Genomic DNA, 19777 nt, shown 5'->3' with positions numbered 1-19777 from the left:
TTCTAAAGATATAAAGAGAAATAACTCTAAAGAGAAAAAAAGGAAATGAGACTGTTATCTAAAGAGATCAGGGTGGAAATATTATTCAACAAACTGTCCATAATCAACTTAAATTTTTAAAAATTATGTGTAGAAAATGAAACTAAGGGAAGATAACAGAGAATGAACAGGAATGGATTGCACTGTTCTGCAACAATGTGTCAGGAATGCTGAATTCAGAATTAGCTGAGATTGCCTAGAATAGCTAAAACTCACAAAATGTGAATATTTAAAAGTCAAATTGGGTAAGGGAGAAGACCCCCTTTTCCAGTAGAGATGAAATAATGAAAGAAAGAAAGAAGACAGTGCTGTTTGAATTTTATTTTGCTTTTGGTTTTCTACCCCAAAGAGAATTATATGAGGAAATTCTTTCTTTTAGAAAGGACACAAGAAAAAAATGCTAAATTGTGCTAGACTCTTCAGGGTTTTCAAAGTAAATCATAACAACCCTTGAAAAAAATGATAATATTGCTTCTCATTGCTGACACTTAATCCTTCAATTTCTGTTTCTTATCCTTGTTTATTTTTTACTTATTTTCCTTTTTCTTCTTTTATCAAAAGCTAGCATTTTCTAATACTATATTAAATAAAAGTAGTTAGATCAGACAGTGGATATAGTCCTGGAGTCAGAAAAAACTTACTTCAAATTGAATCTCAGACATTAATTAGCTGTGATTCTGAGAACATCACAAACTCAGTGTCTTCTATAAAATAGTACCTACTTTCAAGGGTTGTTGTGAGGATTAAATAAAATATTTTCAAAGTGATTTTCAAACCTTAAAATATTATACAAATTCTAGATATCATCTTCATCATTATCATTAGTTATGGTGATAATGGACCACCTTGTTTTACTCCTGACCTTATTAGAAAGGGCTCTGAATTTTCTTCATTTTATATATAACATTTGCTCCTAAACTTCAATAAAACAAAGCACCCTGAGGGAGAGATAGAGGACCATGTGCCAGGTGGGTTACACCATCTATCTCTCATTTGAGACAACCCTGAATGCTGAGCCTAGGAACCTTAGAAATAATCATGAAATACACCTGCTTCAAACCGTCTCAGCCATTATTGAAGGTGAAAATAATTGTAGAGAGGGTCCTGCCTTCTTCCTCACAATCAATACTTAGGGCCAATTACTATCAGCTATATGAACACAGAAACCCTGGGAGTGGCAATAATTCCTTCCAGTCCCAATCAGCTTCATAGTCATAATTCCTTTTTTTCCTTTTATTTTTTCAATTACATGCAAGGACAAGTTTCAACATTCATCCATTTTCAAGTTAATGAGTTCTACATTTTTCTACCACTCTCCCTTCCCTCAACCTCCCCATAATGGTGAATAGTCTAGTAAAATTGTATATGGATAATCTTACTTAAGATACTTCCATATTAGTCATGAGTCATGTTGTGAAGGAGAAATTAGAACTAAAGCAATAAAAATGAGTAATAAAGAAAAAAACATAATTTTTTAAAGTGAACATAAAATGCTGTCCACCACAATAAAAGGATTTTAGATAAAAATGTATTTATCCCTGTGCTCCATAATGTTTTTCTCTTGATCTGGATGGCATTTTCCATAACAGATCTCTCAGGATTGCCCTTGATGACTACTAAAATGAGATTCATTCATCATAGTTTATCATCTCACAATGTTGTTATTAATGTCAACAATGTTCTCTTAATTCTGCTCTCTTCACTCAGCATCAATTCATGCAGATTTTTGCATACTTCTCTAAAATCCAACACTCATGATTTCCTACAGCAAAATAGTACTCCATAGCTTTCATAAATCATAACTTGTTCAGCCATTCCCCAATTGTTGGGCATTCCCTCAAGAGATTAAAAACAAACTAGATAATTTTGATTACATTAAATTAAAAAGCTTTTGCACAGACAAAACCACTGTAACCAAGAGCAAAAGAAATGTAGTAAATTGGGAAATAATTTTTGCAACTAGTATTACTGACAAAAGACTCATTTCTAAAATATACAGAGAAATGAGTCAAATTTTCAAAAACAGACAAGCCATTCTCCAATTGACAGATAGTCAAAAGACATGCAAAGGCAATGTACAGCTGTGGAAATTAAAGCAATCCATAGTCTTGGGAATCATTACTTATTAGACAAATGCAAATTAAAACATCTCTAAGATAACACCTCACACCTCTCAGACTGGCCAATATGACCAGAAAGGACAATGGTCAATGTTGGAAGGGATGTGGGAAATTTGGGACACTATTACATTGTTGGTGGAGCTGTGAACGCATCCAACCTTTCTGGAGAGCAACTTGGAATTATGCCCAAAGGGGGCAATAAAAATGTGCATACCCTTTGATCCATCAATACCACTACTAGGTCTATACCCTGAAGAGATGATGAAAAAGGGTAAAAACATCACCTGTACAAAAATATCCATAGCAGCCCTGTTTGTCCTGGCAAAGAATTGGGAATTAAGTGAATGTCCTTCAATTGGGGAATGGCTTAACAAACTGTGGTATATGTTTGTCATGGAACACTATTGTTCTATTAGAAACCAGGAGGGATGGGAATTCAGGGAATCATGGAAGGATTTGCATGAACTGATGCTGAGCAAAATGAGCAGAACCAGAAAAACATTGTACACCCTAACAGCAACATGGGGGGTGATGATCAACCCTGATGGACTTGCTTATCCCTTCAGTACAACAACCAGGGACAATTTTTAGCTATCTGCAATGGAGAATACCATCTGTATCCAGAGAAAGAATTATCGTCTTTGAACAAAGACCAAAGACTATTACCATCAAATTAGAAAAAATAAGTTATATTTTGTAATTTTTCTATCTCATACTTCATTTTTCTTCCTTAAGGATATGATTTCTCTGTTATCACATTCAACTGAGATCAGTGTATAACATGAAACCAATGTAAACCACTAACAGAATGCCTTCTGTGGGGAGTGGGGGGTGGGGGAAGGGAAACAAGAATGGGGGAAAAATTGTAAAACTCAAAATAAATAAAATCTTTCTAAAAAAAGTTAAGTTTAATTTCTATTTCTCTAACCAATAATGATTGGGATCATTTTTGCATATGACTATAAGTAACTTTAATGTCTTCATCAGAAAACTGCCTGTTCATATCCTTTGAGCATTTGTCAATTGGGGAATGAAATTTAATATTATAAAATTGATTTAGTTCTCTATATATTTTAGAAAAGAGTCCTTAATGAGGGACACTACTTCTGGAAATTGTTTCCCGGTTTTTTGAATTCCTCCTTATCTTGGCTACATTGATGTTATTTGTGCAAAAGATTTTTAACTTAAAATAGTTGAAATCATCCATTTGGTAGTTTATAATATTCTCTGTCTCTTGTTTTGTCAAAAACTTCTAATTCTCTTATTTGTTCTATGGTATCACCCTTTATGACTAAATTCTGTTCCCATTTCAACCTAATTTGGGTATGGGATGTGAGATGCCTACTTTTTGCAATAATATTTTCCTAGCAGTTTTTATCAAAATAGTGAGTTCTTATCCCAAAAGATAGTGTCTGAGTTTATCAGCATTAGATAACTATAGTCATTTACTACTGCTTCTTTTGTACTTAATTTAATTCACTGATTCACTTCTCTATTTCTTAGTTATTACCAGACAATTTTGATGACTGTTGCTACAGCAAGTTCATTCATTTCCATTTTTTATTAAATCCCTTGATATTCTTGACCTTTGGTTGCTCCAGATGAATTTTGTTACTCATTTTTTTCCAGTTCTATAAAATAGTTTTTTTGATATTTTGATTGGTATGGAACTGAATAAATAATTTAATTTGGGTAGAATTTTTATTTTTATTATTTTAGCACTGTCTAACCAAGAGCAATTGACATTTTTCCAATTGTTTAGGTCAAACTTTATTTGTATGAAAAGTTTTATAATTTTGTTCCTATATTTTGGGTTTTCCTTGTCAGATAGATTCCTAGGTATTTTATGTTGTCTACAATTACTTTAAATGGAATGTTTCCATCTGTTACTATGATGTCTTATTGATAATATATAGAAATGCTGATGATTTATGTGCATTTATTTTATATCCTGCAACTTTGCTAAGGTTGTTGTTTCAAGTTGTTTTTTAGTTTATTTTTCTAGGGTACTCTAAGTACGCCATCATATCATCTATAAAAGAGTAAAAGCTTTGTTTCCCATTGCCAATTCTAATTCCTTCAGTTTCTTTTTATTCTCTTTTTATTAAAGTTAACATTTCTAATACAGTATTGAATAGTAGTGATGATAATGAGCATTCTTGTTGATCTTATTGAAAATGCCATGAGTTTAATCCCCATTACATATAATGCTTGCTGATTGTTTTAGACAGATCCTACTTATAATTTTAAGGAAAAATCCATTTATCCTTATGCTCTGGAGGATTTTTAATAGGAATCAGTGCTATATTTTGCCAAAGATTTTTTCAGAATCTATTGAAGTATCATATGATTTATGCAAATTTTGTTACTGATATGTTCAATTATACTGATTGTTTTCCTAATATTGAACCATCCTTGCCTACTTGCTATGAATCCTACTTGATTATTGTGCATTATTCTAGTAATTACTTTTTGGAGTCTCTTTGCTAAAATGCTATTTAAAAGTTGTGTGGGATAAGAAAACACTTTTAAAAATATAGAGACTCGGTCCTGGCGCCCCTGCCCCGCCGGCTCCGCCGGCTCCGGAGGTCAGGCATGCGGGAGACATGTACTACAAGTTCAGCAGCTTCACCCAGAAGCTGGCCGGGGCCTGGGCCTCGTCCGCCTACAGCCCTCAGGGTTTAAAACCTGTGGCATCCTCAGAATCACCACCTATCATATTTGCCACACCAACAAAATTTGCCTCAGAAATAGCTCCATATGATTATGCTGGGAAAAGCAAAGTTCCAGAGCTGCAGAAATTTTTTCAGAAGTCTGATGGTCTACCTGTCCACTTGAAACACGGTCTACCTGACCAAATGCTCTATCGGACCACCATGGCTTTGACTCTGGGAGGGACCATCTACTGCCTGATAGCTCTCTACATGGCTTCACAACCCAAAAATAAATGAACTGCATTTCATAATACTGATTTATTAACAAGAGTTTTGGCATAAAACCCTTTGAATTGTCTATTTTCCTAATAGTGATTTTTTTGACCTGTGTAAGTTTATATTGTTCAGAATGAATTAGAGGGCTGATCAATGAGGAAACATTTTGGTTGGTTGCTTTCTGAAAAGAAGTGGATTATCAGAACATTTTGAAGTTAGTTATTATTCAAGCAAAAGTGATGATGCCCTTCTAATTTGACCTCTCATATTTCTCCAGAGGTTGGCAGGCTAGCTCATTCACAACTCACTTTGATAAGGCCACCAGAGATTTCTGGTTGTGCCTTCCAGCCCACAAGAGAGATTCTAAGTTAGGGAAGCTTTTCTGTCACCAGATGTGCTGGGAGGAGGGGATTCACTGAAGCCAGCACCAGTGATAGCAAGGCCTTTAACATCCTGATGCCAAAAATCTGTTCTTTTTGACACCACAGGTTTCACTGGGAATTTAATTAGTTGTTAATTTGGGGAATTTTTTCATCTTGCAGCATGGTATTAATAGAAATTATATTCTGTTAACTATCCATAATACCTGTAACTTTGTCATATAGTTTCAAAGAGGTTATATGCCTGATATTTTAATATTCCAGAAATGAAGATTCTGTATTTATTCCACCATGGGAACAGAACAGCTCTTATTGAAAGTTTTGCACTTTGGACTGAACTGTTGTACAGTATTTCCCTCCCTGTGGTTCTTCTTTACTCTTGTTAAATTGCTGTAGCCTTATGGTATAATTTATTTTTGCTTGTGGAATAAATGCAAGAATTGAAAAAAATAGAGAGAGAGACTCTTCTGAGCAAAAATGAAAGTTTATTTTGGCCTTTCTCAAGAAAAGGACATACTCCAGGTCTCACAAAGATAGTAGCTGCCCCAAGGTGACAGTCAAGAAAGATTATATGACTTAAGATGTTTCCCACCTCCCTAGCCCCCTCTCTTCCAACCTGATTGGTTAAGGTTTTCAGAGTTACAATCTTTATGTGAAAAACCTACTACTCAGACCAATGGAAAGAACTCTGCCCTGTACACTGGTTCAAGTGATCATACCATCCACTGCTGCAATACCAAGACTAGAATGTGTTTGGAGACATTACAACTGGAAGACCGAGTACTCTGTCTTCATAATTGATGGAGAATTCTCTATGCAGGATTGGAGAATGGCACTGTAGTCACCTTCAGCTTAAAGACCAACAAGCAGCTTGATATCTTTGAGTTCCATGGTCCTCGAGCTGTTAGCTGCTTGGCTACAGCTCAGGAAGGTGCATGAAGACTGTTGGTGGTGGGCTCCTATGACTGCACCATCAGTGTTTGAGATGCTCAAAATGGACTGCTCCTTCAAACACTGGAGGGCCATAGCAAAACCATTCTCTGCATGAAGGTGGTGAATGACCTTGTGTTCAGTCTGTCCATGCCCACAATATTCACACTGGTGAACTGGTACAAATCTATAAAGGTCATAACCACACAGTGACTGTGGTAAACATTCTGGGGAAGGTCATGGTGACTGCCTGACTGGATAAGTTTGTTTGTGTCTATGAATTGACTGTTTGCAAGTTTATGGAGGACACAAGGATAGGATAATGTGTATGACTATTCATAATTTATTATTATTATTATAAATTATTCATATTTATACTGGCTATTATGATGGTAGCATCCAGGCTGTAAAGCTCAATCTGATGCAGAATTTTCACTGTTGGTGGCATGGTTGCTCATTGATATTTGGGGTTGTGGATCACCTCAAACAACACTTGCTAACCAACCACACCAACCCAAACTTTCAGACTTTGAAATGTCATTGGAAGAATTGTGATGCGTTCTTTACTGCTAGGAAAGGATCCAAGCAGAATGCAGCAGGACATATTGAACGAAATGCTGAAGATGACAGCAAAATTGATTCATGAAGTTTTTGCCTCCCATGTTGGGAAGTTGTTTAGAAGTATTGCTCATATCAACCCTCTATATGTACCACTCCTTCCAGCCTTCTCTTTTCCTTTCCCCTTCCCCCCCTTCTCCCTTCTTTAAAACAAAGGCAGGAAGGGTAAAATAATTATTCTGCCAGGCTATAGATGCTATGAGCTTATAGAACTCTGTGGAAATATGGGTTAAACTTTTGAGGTCAAGCTGGAGGCTTGTTATTTAATGAAGTGTTACAAATATTAAGAACATGTCCCTGGGGATGGTGCAGAGCAGATTCACAATGCCCTTCTGTAAGGGCTAGGTGATCTGTGTACATTAATATAATAGATGCAAAATCTTTATCAGTCACACTCTTGGCAGATAATTTTTTTTAAGTTACTGAAGTGGTTTAAATTCCAACCAAGATATCTAATTGTTATATGCAGTCAGATTCTGCATTTCCAGGACTGAGTTTTAATTTCCTTTCTGCAAGTTACTGCCAGGTATTTTCATGTTAAATTGGAAGTAAATCATTTGCTTTATCGTAAAAAAAAAATCTACCCAACATCAAAGAAAAGAATAAAAGGTTTCCATAAAATATTACCTCACCATCCAGATGGCAAGGGTATCAGAAGAAGATTTCTAATGACCTTCTCTTAAATGAATTAATGTGAGTATGCAAGGTCTTCTAAGGAACTCTACTATCTTCTTAGTTTAGTACTTATCAAACAAGAGAAGCCAGGCTACTGTTCTCACAGTCTATTATTAAATAGGTAGCTAACCAAGATGGCAAGGTCTTTCTGGAAATAGTCCACTGTTTCACTCCCTAGCAGAATCATGGGGGTGTCTGACTGAGAATGCAAGGCCTCTCTCCCTCTTCTAAGAATAGTCTGTCTTTGTTTTAATGATTTTTAATCCTGAGAGGACTTCACTAGGAATGTTAACTCCTAAGAGGGAATATTCCACTCAAAGTTTTACATCAATATTCCTTAGGGAGATTTGTCTATAATTTTCTTTGTCTCTTGATTCTTCCTGGTACAGTTATCAACACCATGTTGGTTTCATTTAAAGGAATTTGGTAGAATTCTTCTCTTATTTTAAAAAATAGTTTATGTAGAATTGGAATTAATTACTCTTTAAATGTTTGACAGAATTCACTTGTAATTGGACATGGAGACTTTTTCTTAGAGAGTTTATTGATGGTTTCTTCAATTTCTTTTTTCTGAAATGGGGCCATTTAAATGTTTTATTTTCTCTTCAGTTTATCTGGGTGGTTTACATTTTTTGTAACTATTCATCCATTTCACTCAGGTTATCAAATTTATTCTCATGTAGTTGGGCAAATTAGCTCTGAATTATCTCATTTCCTCATTGGTTCATCCTTTTCATTTTTAATACTGGTAATATGCTTTTCTTCTTTCTTTTTTAAAATCAGATTAGCTTCATAGTCACTAAGTACCCTCCTCTATTCTCATTAGAAATGCACTTCTCAAGAGTCAAGAATCACATCAAATTATAATCACTTTATACCTTATCCCATTTTCAAGAATGCTCAAATACACACAATTCTCATGAGCCAAGTATCATGCAAAACCAAATTATTTAATGAACCATTTGAACTTTCCCAAGCATAATCTCTCCTGCACCCCCCCTTTAGCTCTTCAACCACAGTACTTAAACCCTCATCAATTAAAGTAAGAATTAAGATAAAATCCCTTCCTGATCTCTTTATATCCAATCCTTCTAAGTAGGTTCCCACCCTCTGCCCTTATGTTACTATAAACCTCTGGTCCTCAAGAGACTTCTGATTTAATTAAGTATAGAATCTCTAAATACTCTTAAATATCTCTTAAGACTCTAAATCTTAATCTCTAAGTACTCTTGAATATTTCTTAAGACTCTAAATCTTAATCTCTAAATACTCTTAAAACATTCTAAAGGTCTCTCATAAGAACCTTACAAATGATTGTAAGGAATGGGAGTCTCTGTCACAGGACCATCCAGCATAGGATTCTCTCATCAGAGAAAGTGCTGACTTTCATGAGCAAGATAAAATTAAAATAGGTCAAAGAAAACATGAGTCACATAAATTTAGAGTAAACACTCCAGTTTTTTACCTGAATATTTGTGCACAACTTGTAAGAGCATTCTTAGCTCATATTGGTCTGATCAGTCCAACCCCTTATAATTTGTCTCAAACATAATGAAGTCATTTTGGTCTGTGACAGAAAGACAAGAGTCAACCATACCCTTACCTTCTAAATACAATCTCTTCAATTATAGCCTTTAACTATCCTAAGAGCAATACAGTTCTAATGGGTTGCTGTTGGGAGCCAGGGTCTCTAAGCTGTTTGACACAGTCGCAGCAAGAATCAAGGCAGTCACACTGCCTGATGGAACAACATTTCCTTCTTCAATATATATAGGGATTACATGCATACCAATATTTATAGGTTTATTATTGATTACAATATTTACTCACCTTAATACTGGAATGACTATAAAGGAAGGATTTCAGAAAAATTTCTTGAATAAAACAGATTATAAACTCTGTCCAAATTTAACAGGTCTGCCTCTCCCTGAGACATACAAAAGGCTTCAACATTATAAAATCTCTGGGGGTGGCTAGGTCCTGTAATGGATAAAGCACCAGCCCTGGAGTCAAGAGTACCTGGGTTCAAATCCGGTCTCAGACACTTAATAATTACCTAGCTGTGTGGCCTTGGGCAAGCCACTTAACCCCATTTGCCTTGCAAAAAAAACCTTAAAGAGAAAAAAAAAGAAAAAAAGAAGAATATATACAGGGAAAACAGATAGAAGATGGGTCAGATAGAATTCCATGGAAATTAATAGTTTTGCCCCCCTTACCACACACAGGAATATATGAAAAAGATGGTGAGAAAATAGTATAGGTGACCGATATGTGAACTCCAGCAGCCTTAGTTTCATGGGAAAGAATAAAACAGTCACAGAAACTGTGGCTTCTACCAACAAGGCCTGAAAGATAAATTGGTTATTCTAAGAGTTAATAGATGGGTAGACAAGCATAAAGACCCTCACTATAGATTGTTAAGGAAGTATATCAAAAAACATTACTTACACAAAAAATATAAAAAACTTTCCATGAAAAGAATTGTTTAATTAATAACTCTAAATGAATTAACAATTATACAATGTAGTAATAAATAAGGTAACAGACAGGTTAAGGTCATCATGGTCTGAGTAGGGATAAGAAATAAATTAACTATATGATTATTACTTAAACTTGTAATCACATGATTAAAACTTGTAACCATATGAACTATATGATTGATGAGGAAAATTGTACACTTTTGTAACCAAGGAAATTATCTTAGCTTGCTTGCTTGAAACATACATGATTCTGAGACTATAAAAATAAATGCAAGCAGCTGACAGTCAACCTGCTCCTGCCTTTACCCACTTGTTGACTCAACTCATTTTGCCCACTCTATCCCTCCTGTCAGGTTCCAAGGACCCCGGACCCCATGGAGGCTGGACCCCAGCAGGTTGCAAATGTTCTCTTTCCTTATAGAGTTGTATACAATTTAATGTTCTTGATTAACTTGTTTTGTGCTTTCTCTCCCCTTTCTGTTCACCTTTCTAGGTATGTATTGAGTCTCATATTTGAAAATAAAATTCTCTGTTCACTTCTGGTCTTTTTATCAGAAAATTTTGGAAGTTCCCTATTTTGTTAAGCTTCTTTTTCCCTGACAGAATTTTGCATGGTAGTAAATTCTTGGTTGTCATCCAAGGTCCTTTGCCCTCTGAAATACTGTATTCCAGGCCCGCCAATCCTTCATTGTTGAAATTGATAAGTCCTATGTAAGTCTGATTGTACTTCCTTTGTATTTAAATTGCTTGCAATTTGGCTGCTTGCAATACTTTCTACTTTATTTGAAAATTCTGCAATTTAGCTATGATAGTCCTTGGAAGTTTTATCCTGGGGTCTCTTTCTTGAGTTATGTTTATTCTTTCAATGGCTATTTTTGTCTTCTTGATCTAGCAGATTTGGATAAGTTTTTCCTGATAATTTTCTGAAATATATTTCCAAACTCTTTTTTTGATCTAGGCTTTCTGGTAGACCAATAATTCATAAATTATCTCTCCTGTATCTATTTTCCTAATGTTTTTCCTAATAGATATTTTATGGTTTCCTCAATTTTTTCAGCTTTTTTAATTTGCTTGATGAAATCTTAGTGTCTCATAGATTCAATGGTTTCTATTTATTCAATTCTAATTTTTAGAGTTTTATTTTCTTCAGTTACTATTTTTATTTCCTTTTCTAGTTAGTTAATTTTACCTTTTTCTGAGTTGCATTCCCTTTCCAATTGGTTGATTTGAGTTTTAGATGAGTTACATTCCTTTTCCAGTTGGTAGATTTTATTTGCTAATTTTATCCATATCTTGACTTTTCCCCAGAAGTCCCCTTCAAAAATTATGATTTTTATACTGATAAATGTAATATTATATATAAATTAACAAAGAATTTTGTTTCTAGGTTTTTTTCAAAGGTAGACTCTGGCTTAGGAGTCACATTCACTCCTTGACCACCACTTAAAAGCCAAAAAAAGAGTGCTTTATTGTATTTCCTATCTACCTTTTACAATTCATAAATATGAAATATGCCTTAACTCAGCAGGAGTAGAATAATTTTAATTTGCAAATCTCTTTATATCTGAATCATATAATCCTTTTGACCTTGGAGGGTGAGATTCCTCTGAGAAATTAACATAACACTTTTATATGAATACAATTTTTTTCCAAGTACACATAGACAGTTTTCAACATTCATTTTTTTAAAAAAATTTCCTCCTTTCCTCCCTTCCCATTTACCTCCCCAAGACACTAATAAATTTGATATAGGTTATATATGTTCAATCATATTGAAGAGAAAATTCATGAAAAAGGAAAAAACAAAAAAGCAAATAAAAAGAAAAAAATAGCATGGTTTGATTTCCATTCAGACTCTAGTTTTCATCACAAGTCTTAGAATTGTACTTGATCACTGTATAGTTGAGAAGAGCTAAGACAGGTGATAAGAGCTAAGATAGGTGATCATTACAAAATGGAGCTATTATAGTTTACATTGTTCTACTAGTTTTGCTTATGTCACCCAACATCAGTTCCTATAAGTCTTTCCAGGTTTGTCTGAAATCTGCCTGCTCATGATTTTACTTTATTTTATTTTCCTGGTTACATATAAAAACAAGTTTTGACACTGATTTTTAAACCTTTGAATTCTAAATTCTCCCTTCTTCCCACCCATTACCCTTTAATGAGAAAGCAAGTTATTTAATAACGGTATAATGCAAATAATTTAAAAGGTATAATGCAAAAATTTCCACATTAGTCATGTTGTAAGAGTAAACATAGGCTATCCGCTTTCCAAAAAAAAGAACCTCAAGAAAAATAAAGTAAAAAAAAGGTGTTCTTTACTCTGTATTCAGACACCATCAGCTCTGTCTTTGGGGATGGATAGAAGATTTGTCTTGAGTCACAGCATTTCTAAGAAAAGGTAAATAATTCACAGCTATGGTATATATATTCCATTGTATTTGCTCATGTAAATCTTTCCTGGTTTTACTAAGAGTATCTTGCTCAACATTTTTTATAGCAGAAGAACATTCCATCATAATCAAATAGCACAATTTGTTCAGTCAATCCCCAACAAATGAGCATCCCCTAAATTTCAAGTTCCTTGACACTAGAAAAGAGTTGCTATAAATATTATTATTTTTATTGGTCCTTTTCCTTTTTCTGAAATATAGGTTTGGTAGTGGCTTAAAGAGCAGGTTAAAGGTTAAAGAGCAGGCTTATTTATAGTGCTTTGAGCATAGTTCCAAATTGCTCTACAGAACTGTTGAATCATTTCACAAGTCAAACAGGGCTCTAATGACTCACTTTCCCTACATCCCCTCCAGTATTTGCCATTTTTTTTCTGTCTAATTAGTCAGTCTATCAGGGATAATGTAGTATCTCAGAGTTGTTCTATTTTGCATTTCTCCAGTCAATAGTAAGTTTTTTAATATGGCCATAGATGACATTGATAATTTCATTTGAAAACTTCTTATCTTTTGATCATTTATCAATTGATGAATGACTTACTTTTTATAAATTTAATTCAGTTCTCTATGTTTAAAAAATGAGGTCTTTATCAGAGAAACTTGTTTCAATATTTTTTCCATAGTTACTATTACTATCTGTATTTTCCTCCATCCTATTTCCCCACTTCTCTCTTTTATTTCACTCTGTCCCTCCTCAAAAGTGTTTTGCATCTGGCTACTTCCTCCCACAATCATCTCTCCCTTCTTTCATCTCCCTTTCTCCCATCACCTTCCCCTCCTACTTTCCTGTGGGATAATAAGACAGATTCTTATTTTCAATTGAGTGTGTATGTTATTCCCTCTCTGAGCTAATTTTGATGAAAATAAGACTCATTCACTCCCCCTCAACTTCCTCCTCTCCCACTTAGTTGCAAAAGGTTTTCCCTGTCTTTTTATGCAAAATAACTTAACACATTCTATTTCCCCTTTTTCTTTTTTCCCATTATATTTTTCTCTCACCTGTAAACTCCACCTTTTTAATATATTATCCCCTCATATTCAACTTCCCCTTGTGACTTGTCTATATCTGTTCCTTCTTACTGCCCTAATAAATGAGAAAGTTCTTCCCATGGAGAAATATAAGCAGTTCAACATCAAGTTCTTTATAATTTGTCTTTCCTTTTTATCTTTTATCTTCACTTAAGATTCATATTTTGTGATCAAATTTACTGTTCATCTCTGATCTTTTTAACAAGGAAAGTTTGAAAGTCCCCTATTTCATCAAATATCCATCTTTACTCCTGAAAGAGTATATTCACTTTTGCTGGGTAGTTGATTCTTGGTTGTAATTCAAGTTCCTTGTCCTTCCATAATATCATATTCCAAGCCCTAACATTTCTTAATACAGAAGCTCTAAATCTTGTGTTATCCTGACTGTGGATCCACAATAATTGATTTTTTTTTCTTTCTGACTATTTACAGTATTTTCTCTAACCTGGAAGTTCTGAGATTTGGCTGAAATAATCCTGGCAGTTTTCACTTTGCGATCTCTTTCAGGAGGATATTGGTAGATTCTTTCAATTTCTATCTTACCCTCTGCTCCTAAACTCTCAGGGACCATTTTACTTGACAATTTCTTGAAGATGGGATCTAGGTTCTTTTTTTGATCATGGCTTTGGATAAGTCCAATGATTTTTTAAATTATCTCTCTTTCAACTGTTTTGCAGGTCAATTGTTTTTCTGATGAGATTTTTTATATTTTCTTTCTGTTGTTCATTCTTTAGTTTTTTAATTGTTTATTAATTTCTCACAAAATCATCAGTTTCCTTTTGCTCAATTCTATATTTTAAGGAATTAATTTCTCTAGTGAATTTATGTATCTCCTTCTTTATATTCTTCCTCCCACTGGCTTTTTTGGACTTATTTTGCCATTTGGTCCAGTCTGATTTTTAAGATGTTATTTTTTACAGGATTCTTTGTGTTTCCTTTTCATGATTCTCTGGCATCAATAATTTCTCTTCTGAATTTTCCCTCTGCCTCCCTTACCTGATTTCAAAATCTTTTTTGAGCTCTTCCATGGCCTGAAACCAATTCTTATTTTTCTTGGAGGCTTTGGATGTAGAAGCATTGGCATTATTATCTTCTGAGTGTGTATTTTGATTTTCCTTATCCCCATAGCAACTGTCTATTTTCTTTTGTTATTTATTTCCCTACCCAAAGATTTGATTTTAATTCTTTGTGAAGGTAGGACTCTGCTCCCAGGGTAGAAGGTGCTCTCTCTCAAGCTTTTTGGGTTTTCAAAGATGCCTCTAGGGACCTGCAAGTTTTCAATTCATCCAAAGCAGTATGATCTAAGGAGAGGTTTTTGTACTACTCTTCTGATTTGTGGTGTTGTCTGTGGGTGACTACAAGCACTCCTTTTGATCCTGTAGCTGTTTTGAGGGACCCCACTCCCCTGAGGCAGCAATCTCTGTAGGGTGACTGCTCATCTTCTTCCTGGGACTGGGACCTGGGATCAGAGCAGAGTATGGGCAAAGCAACAAAGTTCTGCCTCAGTAATAGCAAAAAACCCTTTAATCTCCTTTTGATCCCCTTACCATCTGTGGACCAAGAATTCCAGAAGCCACTGCCTCTGCTGTTTCAGTGGCTCCCCAGGATGACTCCTGGTCAGTTGGAGATGGGTCTCTGCTGTGAGGCTTGTGGTGGACCACAGTCCAGCAGATTTGTCCTGCTCACCTTCCCAAATTGTCCTTTGCAATCTCTGGGCTGAGAAGTCTGGAAGTCCCTACTTCTGCTATTGCCCCAGTCACTCTTCTGTCTGTTACTGGATTGTTGCTGCCTGTTCATTCTGTCACAGCTTGCACTGTACTGTGCTCCTCTCACCCCAGCACAACAGATCATTCCCACCAATCTTACAAGATGTTTTAGGATGGAAATTGTTTCATTAGCTTTTTTGTGAGTTCTGTCATTTTAGAATTTATTTAAGGTCATTAAAAGTATTTGGAGTTGTTGGGGGATGGGGAAGTAGCTTGGGTGAGTCCTTGTCTTTACTCTGCCATCATTCCCTGCACTTCATTTCTTATAGTCATTCATCTATCATGGCTTTCTCTCAATTTCCAAATCTTTGACATTAAAGATTGCTCTAAATATTTTTATAGATGTGGGTCCATTTCTCTTTTATTATGTTCTCTTTGGGATATATAGACCTAGTAATAGTATTACTGGATCAAAGAGTATGCTGTTATAACCCTTTGGATGTAGTTGTAAAATTGCTTTACAGAATGGTTGAACCAGTTCGCTAATCCACTTACATTCATGAGTTTATTTCCCTAATTGCCTCCAATACTTTTCATTTCTAATAGTTATCAGGTAGTACCTGAGAGTTCTTTTAATTTGCCTTTTTTTCTAATCAATAGTAATTTAGAGCACTTTTTCATATACTTATAATTTGCTTTGACTTCTTTTTCGGAAAACTTCCTATTTATATTCTTTGTCCATTTGTCAACTGGAGAATGACTGTTATTTTTATAAATTTGACTCAATATTATACTCTATGTATATATTTGAGAAATGAGACCTTTATTAGAGAAACTTGCTACAAAATTTTTGACATTACTTCATTGTCTATGGTACCTTTTAGCAAAATTTAGTTTCCCTGATTATCCTTTCCTAACTTTGCCTTTTTAAAAATTCAACTGAAGCATGTGGATACTTTTCCAGTTCTTTATTTTTTGTGTCTGTTTCTGTTTCAAGTACGTCTCTTGTGAGCAAATTATTGTTGGGCTTTGGTTTCTGAACCATTCTGCTATGTGCTTCCATTTTTGGATAAACTTTGCCCAGTCATATTTATATTTATAATTTCTGGATCCCCCTCCATTCTGTCTCCTTCAGCTTCTTCTTCTCTTTCTCTTTTTATCCCATTCCTCTCAAAAGTCTACGTCTTTTTTTATCATCCTACCTTTTCTCTTATCTTCTTTCCTTCATATTTCTCTACTGGATAGACTAGATTTCTATATAAAATTCAATGTGTTTATGTATGCATATGTGGACATACACATAGATATTTATATATGTAGACACACACATATTTTCTTCCGTCTTTGGACTAATTATGAGAGTGTGATTCAAGCACTGCTTACCACCATGACCACCTCCAATTTTTGTTCCATTTTAAAAGTTTTTCCTTTCATGCCCCTTTTATGTGTAATAACAGTTAACATTATTGAATTCTTTATGATTTTCCTTACCTTTTTATCTTTTTCTGTTTCTCTTGAGTATTGTATTTCAATGTCAAATTTTCTGTTTAGTTCTGATGCTTTTATTAAGAATGTTGGAAAATTCTTAAATATCAATTTAAATATTTCTTAAATATCCACCTTTTTTCCAGAACAATTTACTCAGTTTTACTGGATAACTTGATTTTCATTATAGTCCTAGTTCCCTTTACCTTCCGGAATATCATATTCTAAGTTCTTGGCTCATTTTATGTGGAAGTTAAAATTTGTATGATATCAACTCATTCTCAAATATTTGTTCCATGATACTTGAATTGTTTCTTTCTGAATGCTTACAATATTTTTCCTTGATCCTGGGAGCTCTTGAATTTTGCTATGATAATCTTGAGAGTTTTATCTTAAGATCTCTTTCAGGAAGTGATCAGTGAATTCTTTCATCTATTTTACCCTCTGGATCTAAGATGTCAAGGCAGTTTTTCATGATTCTTTTTCATCGAAGTATGTCTAGGCTCTTCCTTTGAGCATGGCTCTCAAGTAGTCTCATAATTATTAAATTATCTTTTCTTGATCTATTTTCCAGCTCCATTATTTCTTTTTTTTTTATTTTAGGTTTTTGCACGGCAGTGGGGCTAAGTGGCTTGCCCAAGGCCACACAGCTAGGTAATTATTAAGTGTCTGAGGCTGGAATTGAACTCAGATCCTCCTGACTCCAGGACTGGTGCTCTATCCACTGTGCCACCTAGCCACCCCAGCTCCATTATTTCTCAATGAGATAGTTCATATTTTCTATTGGGGGTTTTTTGGTTAATTTGACTTTTTTTTTTCATTGTTACTTGATGTCTCATGGAATTCTCAGCTTTTCATTGTCAAATTCTAAATTTTTTAAGGAATCATTTTCTTCAGTAAGTCTTTTATATCTGTTTTCCATTTGACTTATTGTGCTTTTAAATGAATTCTATTCTTCAGTGAGTTTTTGCACCCCCTTTTCTCAATAGGTATGTTTTTTTAAGATATTGCTTTCTTTAGTATAATTTTCTACCTCATTTACTAAACTTTTAGTTCTTTTTTCTTAATTTTCTCTCTCATCTCTGTCCCCCTTCTCCAATTTTTCTCTGCCATGCATATCTTTTATTTACTGTTCCAGGAATTTTGGTTGTGGTTGGGTCCAATTAATATTTTTTTCAGCAATTGTTTTTCTATCATTGTCTTCTTCTGAGTTTGTGACTTGGTCTTTCTTGTACCATAGTGGATTTTTATAGTCAAATGCTTTTTTTTTGCAGGTTGTTCATTTTTCCAGCCTATTTCTTGACTTTGGATTTTATGTTAAAGTTGGCCTCTACTTGTAGGGAGGCATTATACTAAGCTTCAGTTTTGGAGTTGGGGTTTTTGTTTTTGTTTTTTGCTGTTTTTAAAACTCATTCTGAAGATTTGCACTTCTTGGTGCTTCCTAGGTGTTGTAATCCTGTGAGAGGTATCTTGGTCTGCATTCTGATCTATTTACCCAGGAAGGATCCATGATCCCCTCTATCTACAAGGACTAGCGTTCTCTTTTCCTTGACCACTGCCACCAGAACCTCTTTCCCTTGTGTCAGACCCCCAACATTGATTCACTCAGCTCTGAAATTTTGATCCAGAATTATGTATGTGCAACAGAGTTGTCAGTCAGTGCCAGCCATATCAGTCCCAGGAAAGGATCCCCTGTAATCTCTTTCTGATCAGTTATCTGACTCCCTTACCATCTCAGGAATGAGTGCTCCAGAAGCTGTTGTGAGTGTAGGCTCCAGCGAGGCTTCTATCCCAGTGTTGCAAACTTCTCCTATTGACCTCTAAAGTCTTTATAAGAGAGAAAAATATCTTACTCTGATCTATTATTTCCTCTTAAATTCCAAAATTAGATTTGAGATGTTATTTTAGAGTTTTTTAGAGAGGAATCTTGAAAGAATTCATCTGAGTTGTCTCTTATTTACCCTATTGGTTTTTCACTATCTCTCTTCGACCTATTTTCCAGATCAATTGATTTTGATTTACTATTTCTTGGATCTTCTTTTCTAATCAAATTATTTTATTTTAACATTTCTTGTTTTGTTATTGAATTATGTTTTGTACATCACATTCAATTTTTAAAGTATTTACTCCTTAGGAAATAATTTTCCATCATTACTTTAAAGTATCAATTTTGCTTCGTTTCTGGCTATTCCATTTTTTCCTTTTTTTTTTTGCCCTTCTAAGTTCTCCTGAAATCCTTGTGGCTAGGTTTTTCCCCCTAAGGCTTTTACCCAGGATTCTCATTGGGTTGTATCATCCCAGGAGTTTGCCCCCTGGGCATCACTCAAATCAATATTTATCCTTCTGATATATGAAGTTTTCCTTTTGTAACCTGAGCCCCAAAGCCCATTAGTATGCAACTCTTGCCTCAACAGTGAATTGTAATGTCCCATTACTATGTGAGGAGGTTGGGGGGGGCAAGGGGGGGGGGGGGAGTACCATGTTTCAAAGTCTTTGGTTATCTCCTTCAGTCTTTTCAGTTCTTGAATCTGATTTTTCCAAGCTTTCAAGTTTCTTTGGGTTCTGTAATTGCTTGAGTCTTCTAACTTCTTGTTTTGAGAGAAAATGTAGAAGATGCCTACTATATTTCAGATGGTGAAAGAAAAGACTCTGGGAAGAAGTCAAAATGAGAGGGACTGACAGTCTCTATCATATCCCTATCCCCAGACTGCTACATTAGAGATTTCAGAGAACTTCGTCTTGGGTGACATCTAGGATTCTCTCTCTTGATTATGTTGAGTTACCCCACTTCTGAAGGTAGATTTCCTTCATAGTTTATTGTATGATATATATTCTCTTATATTTACTTTCTCTGATTTCTGTTTTTGCTATTGACTTGGATAAATGGCTTTCTTGGCTCTTTAATATGTTATTTTGGCATGTTATTTGACAG

The 19777-nt window shown here is 34.7% G+C and overlaps 1 pseudogene; it reads left to right on the top strand.

Annotated features, from left to right (window-relative positions):
• The first annotated feature begins 4765 nt into the window (after positions 1 to 4765).
• On the top strand, positions 4766 to 5261 carry LOC141489594 (cytochrome c oxidase subunit 7A2-like, mitochondrial pseudogene; annotated as a pseudogene).
• Positions 5262 to 19777: the final 14516 nt, after the last annotated feature.

The sequence above is a fragment of the Macrotis lagotis genome, chromosome 5 (genome assembly GCF_037893015.1).
Source record: "Macrotis lagotis isolate mMagLag1 chromosome 5, bilby.v1.9.chrom.fasta, whole genome shotgun sequence".
Lineage (NCBI taxonomy): Eukaryota > Metazoa > Chordata > Mammalia > Peramelemorphia > Peramelidae > Macrotis > Macrotis lagotis.
Note: the sequence above shows the minus strand (reverse complement) of the source record. Positions and strands in the feature narration are given on the sequence as shown.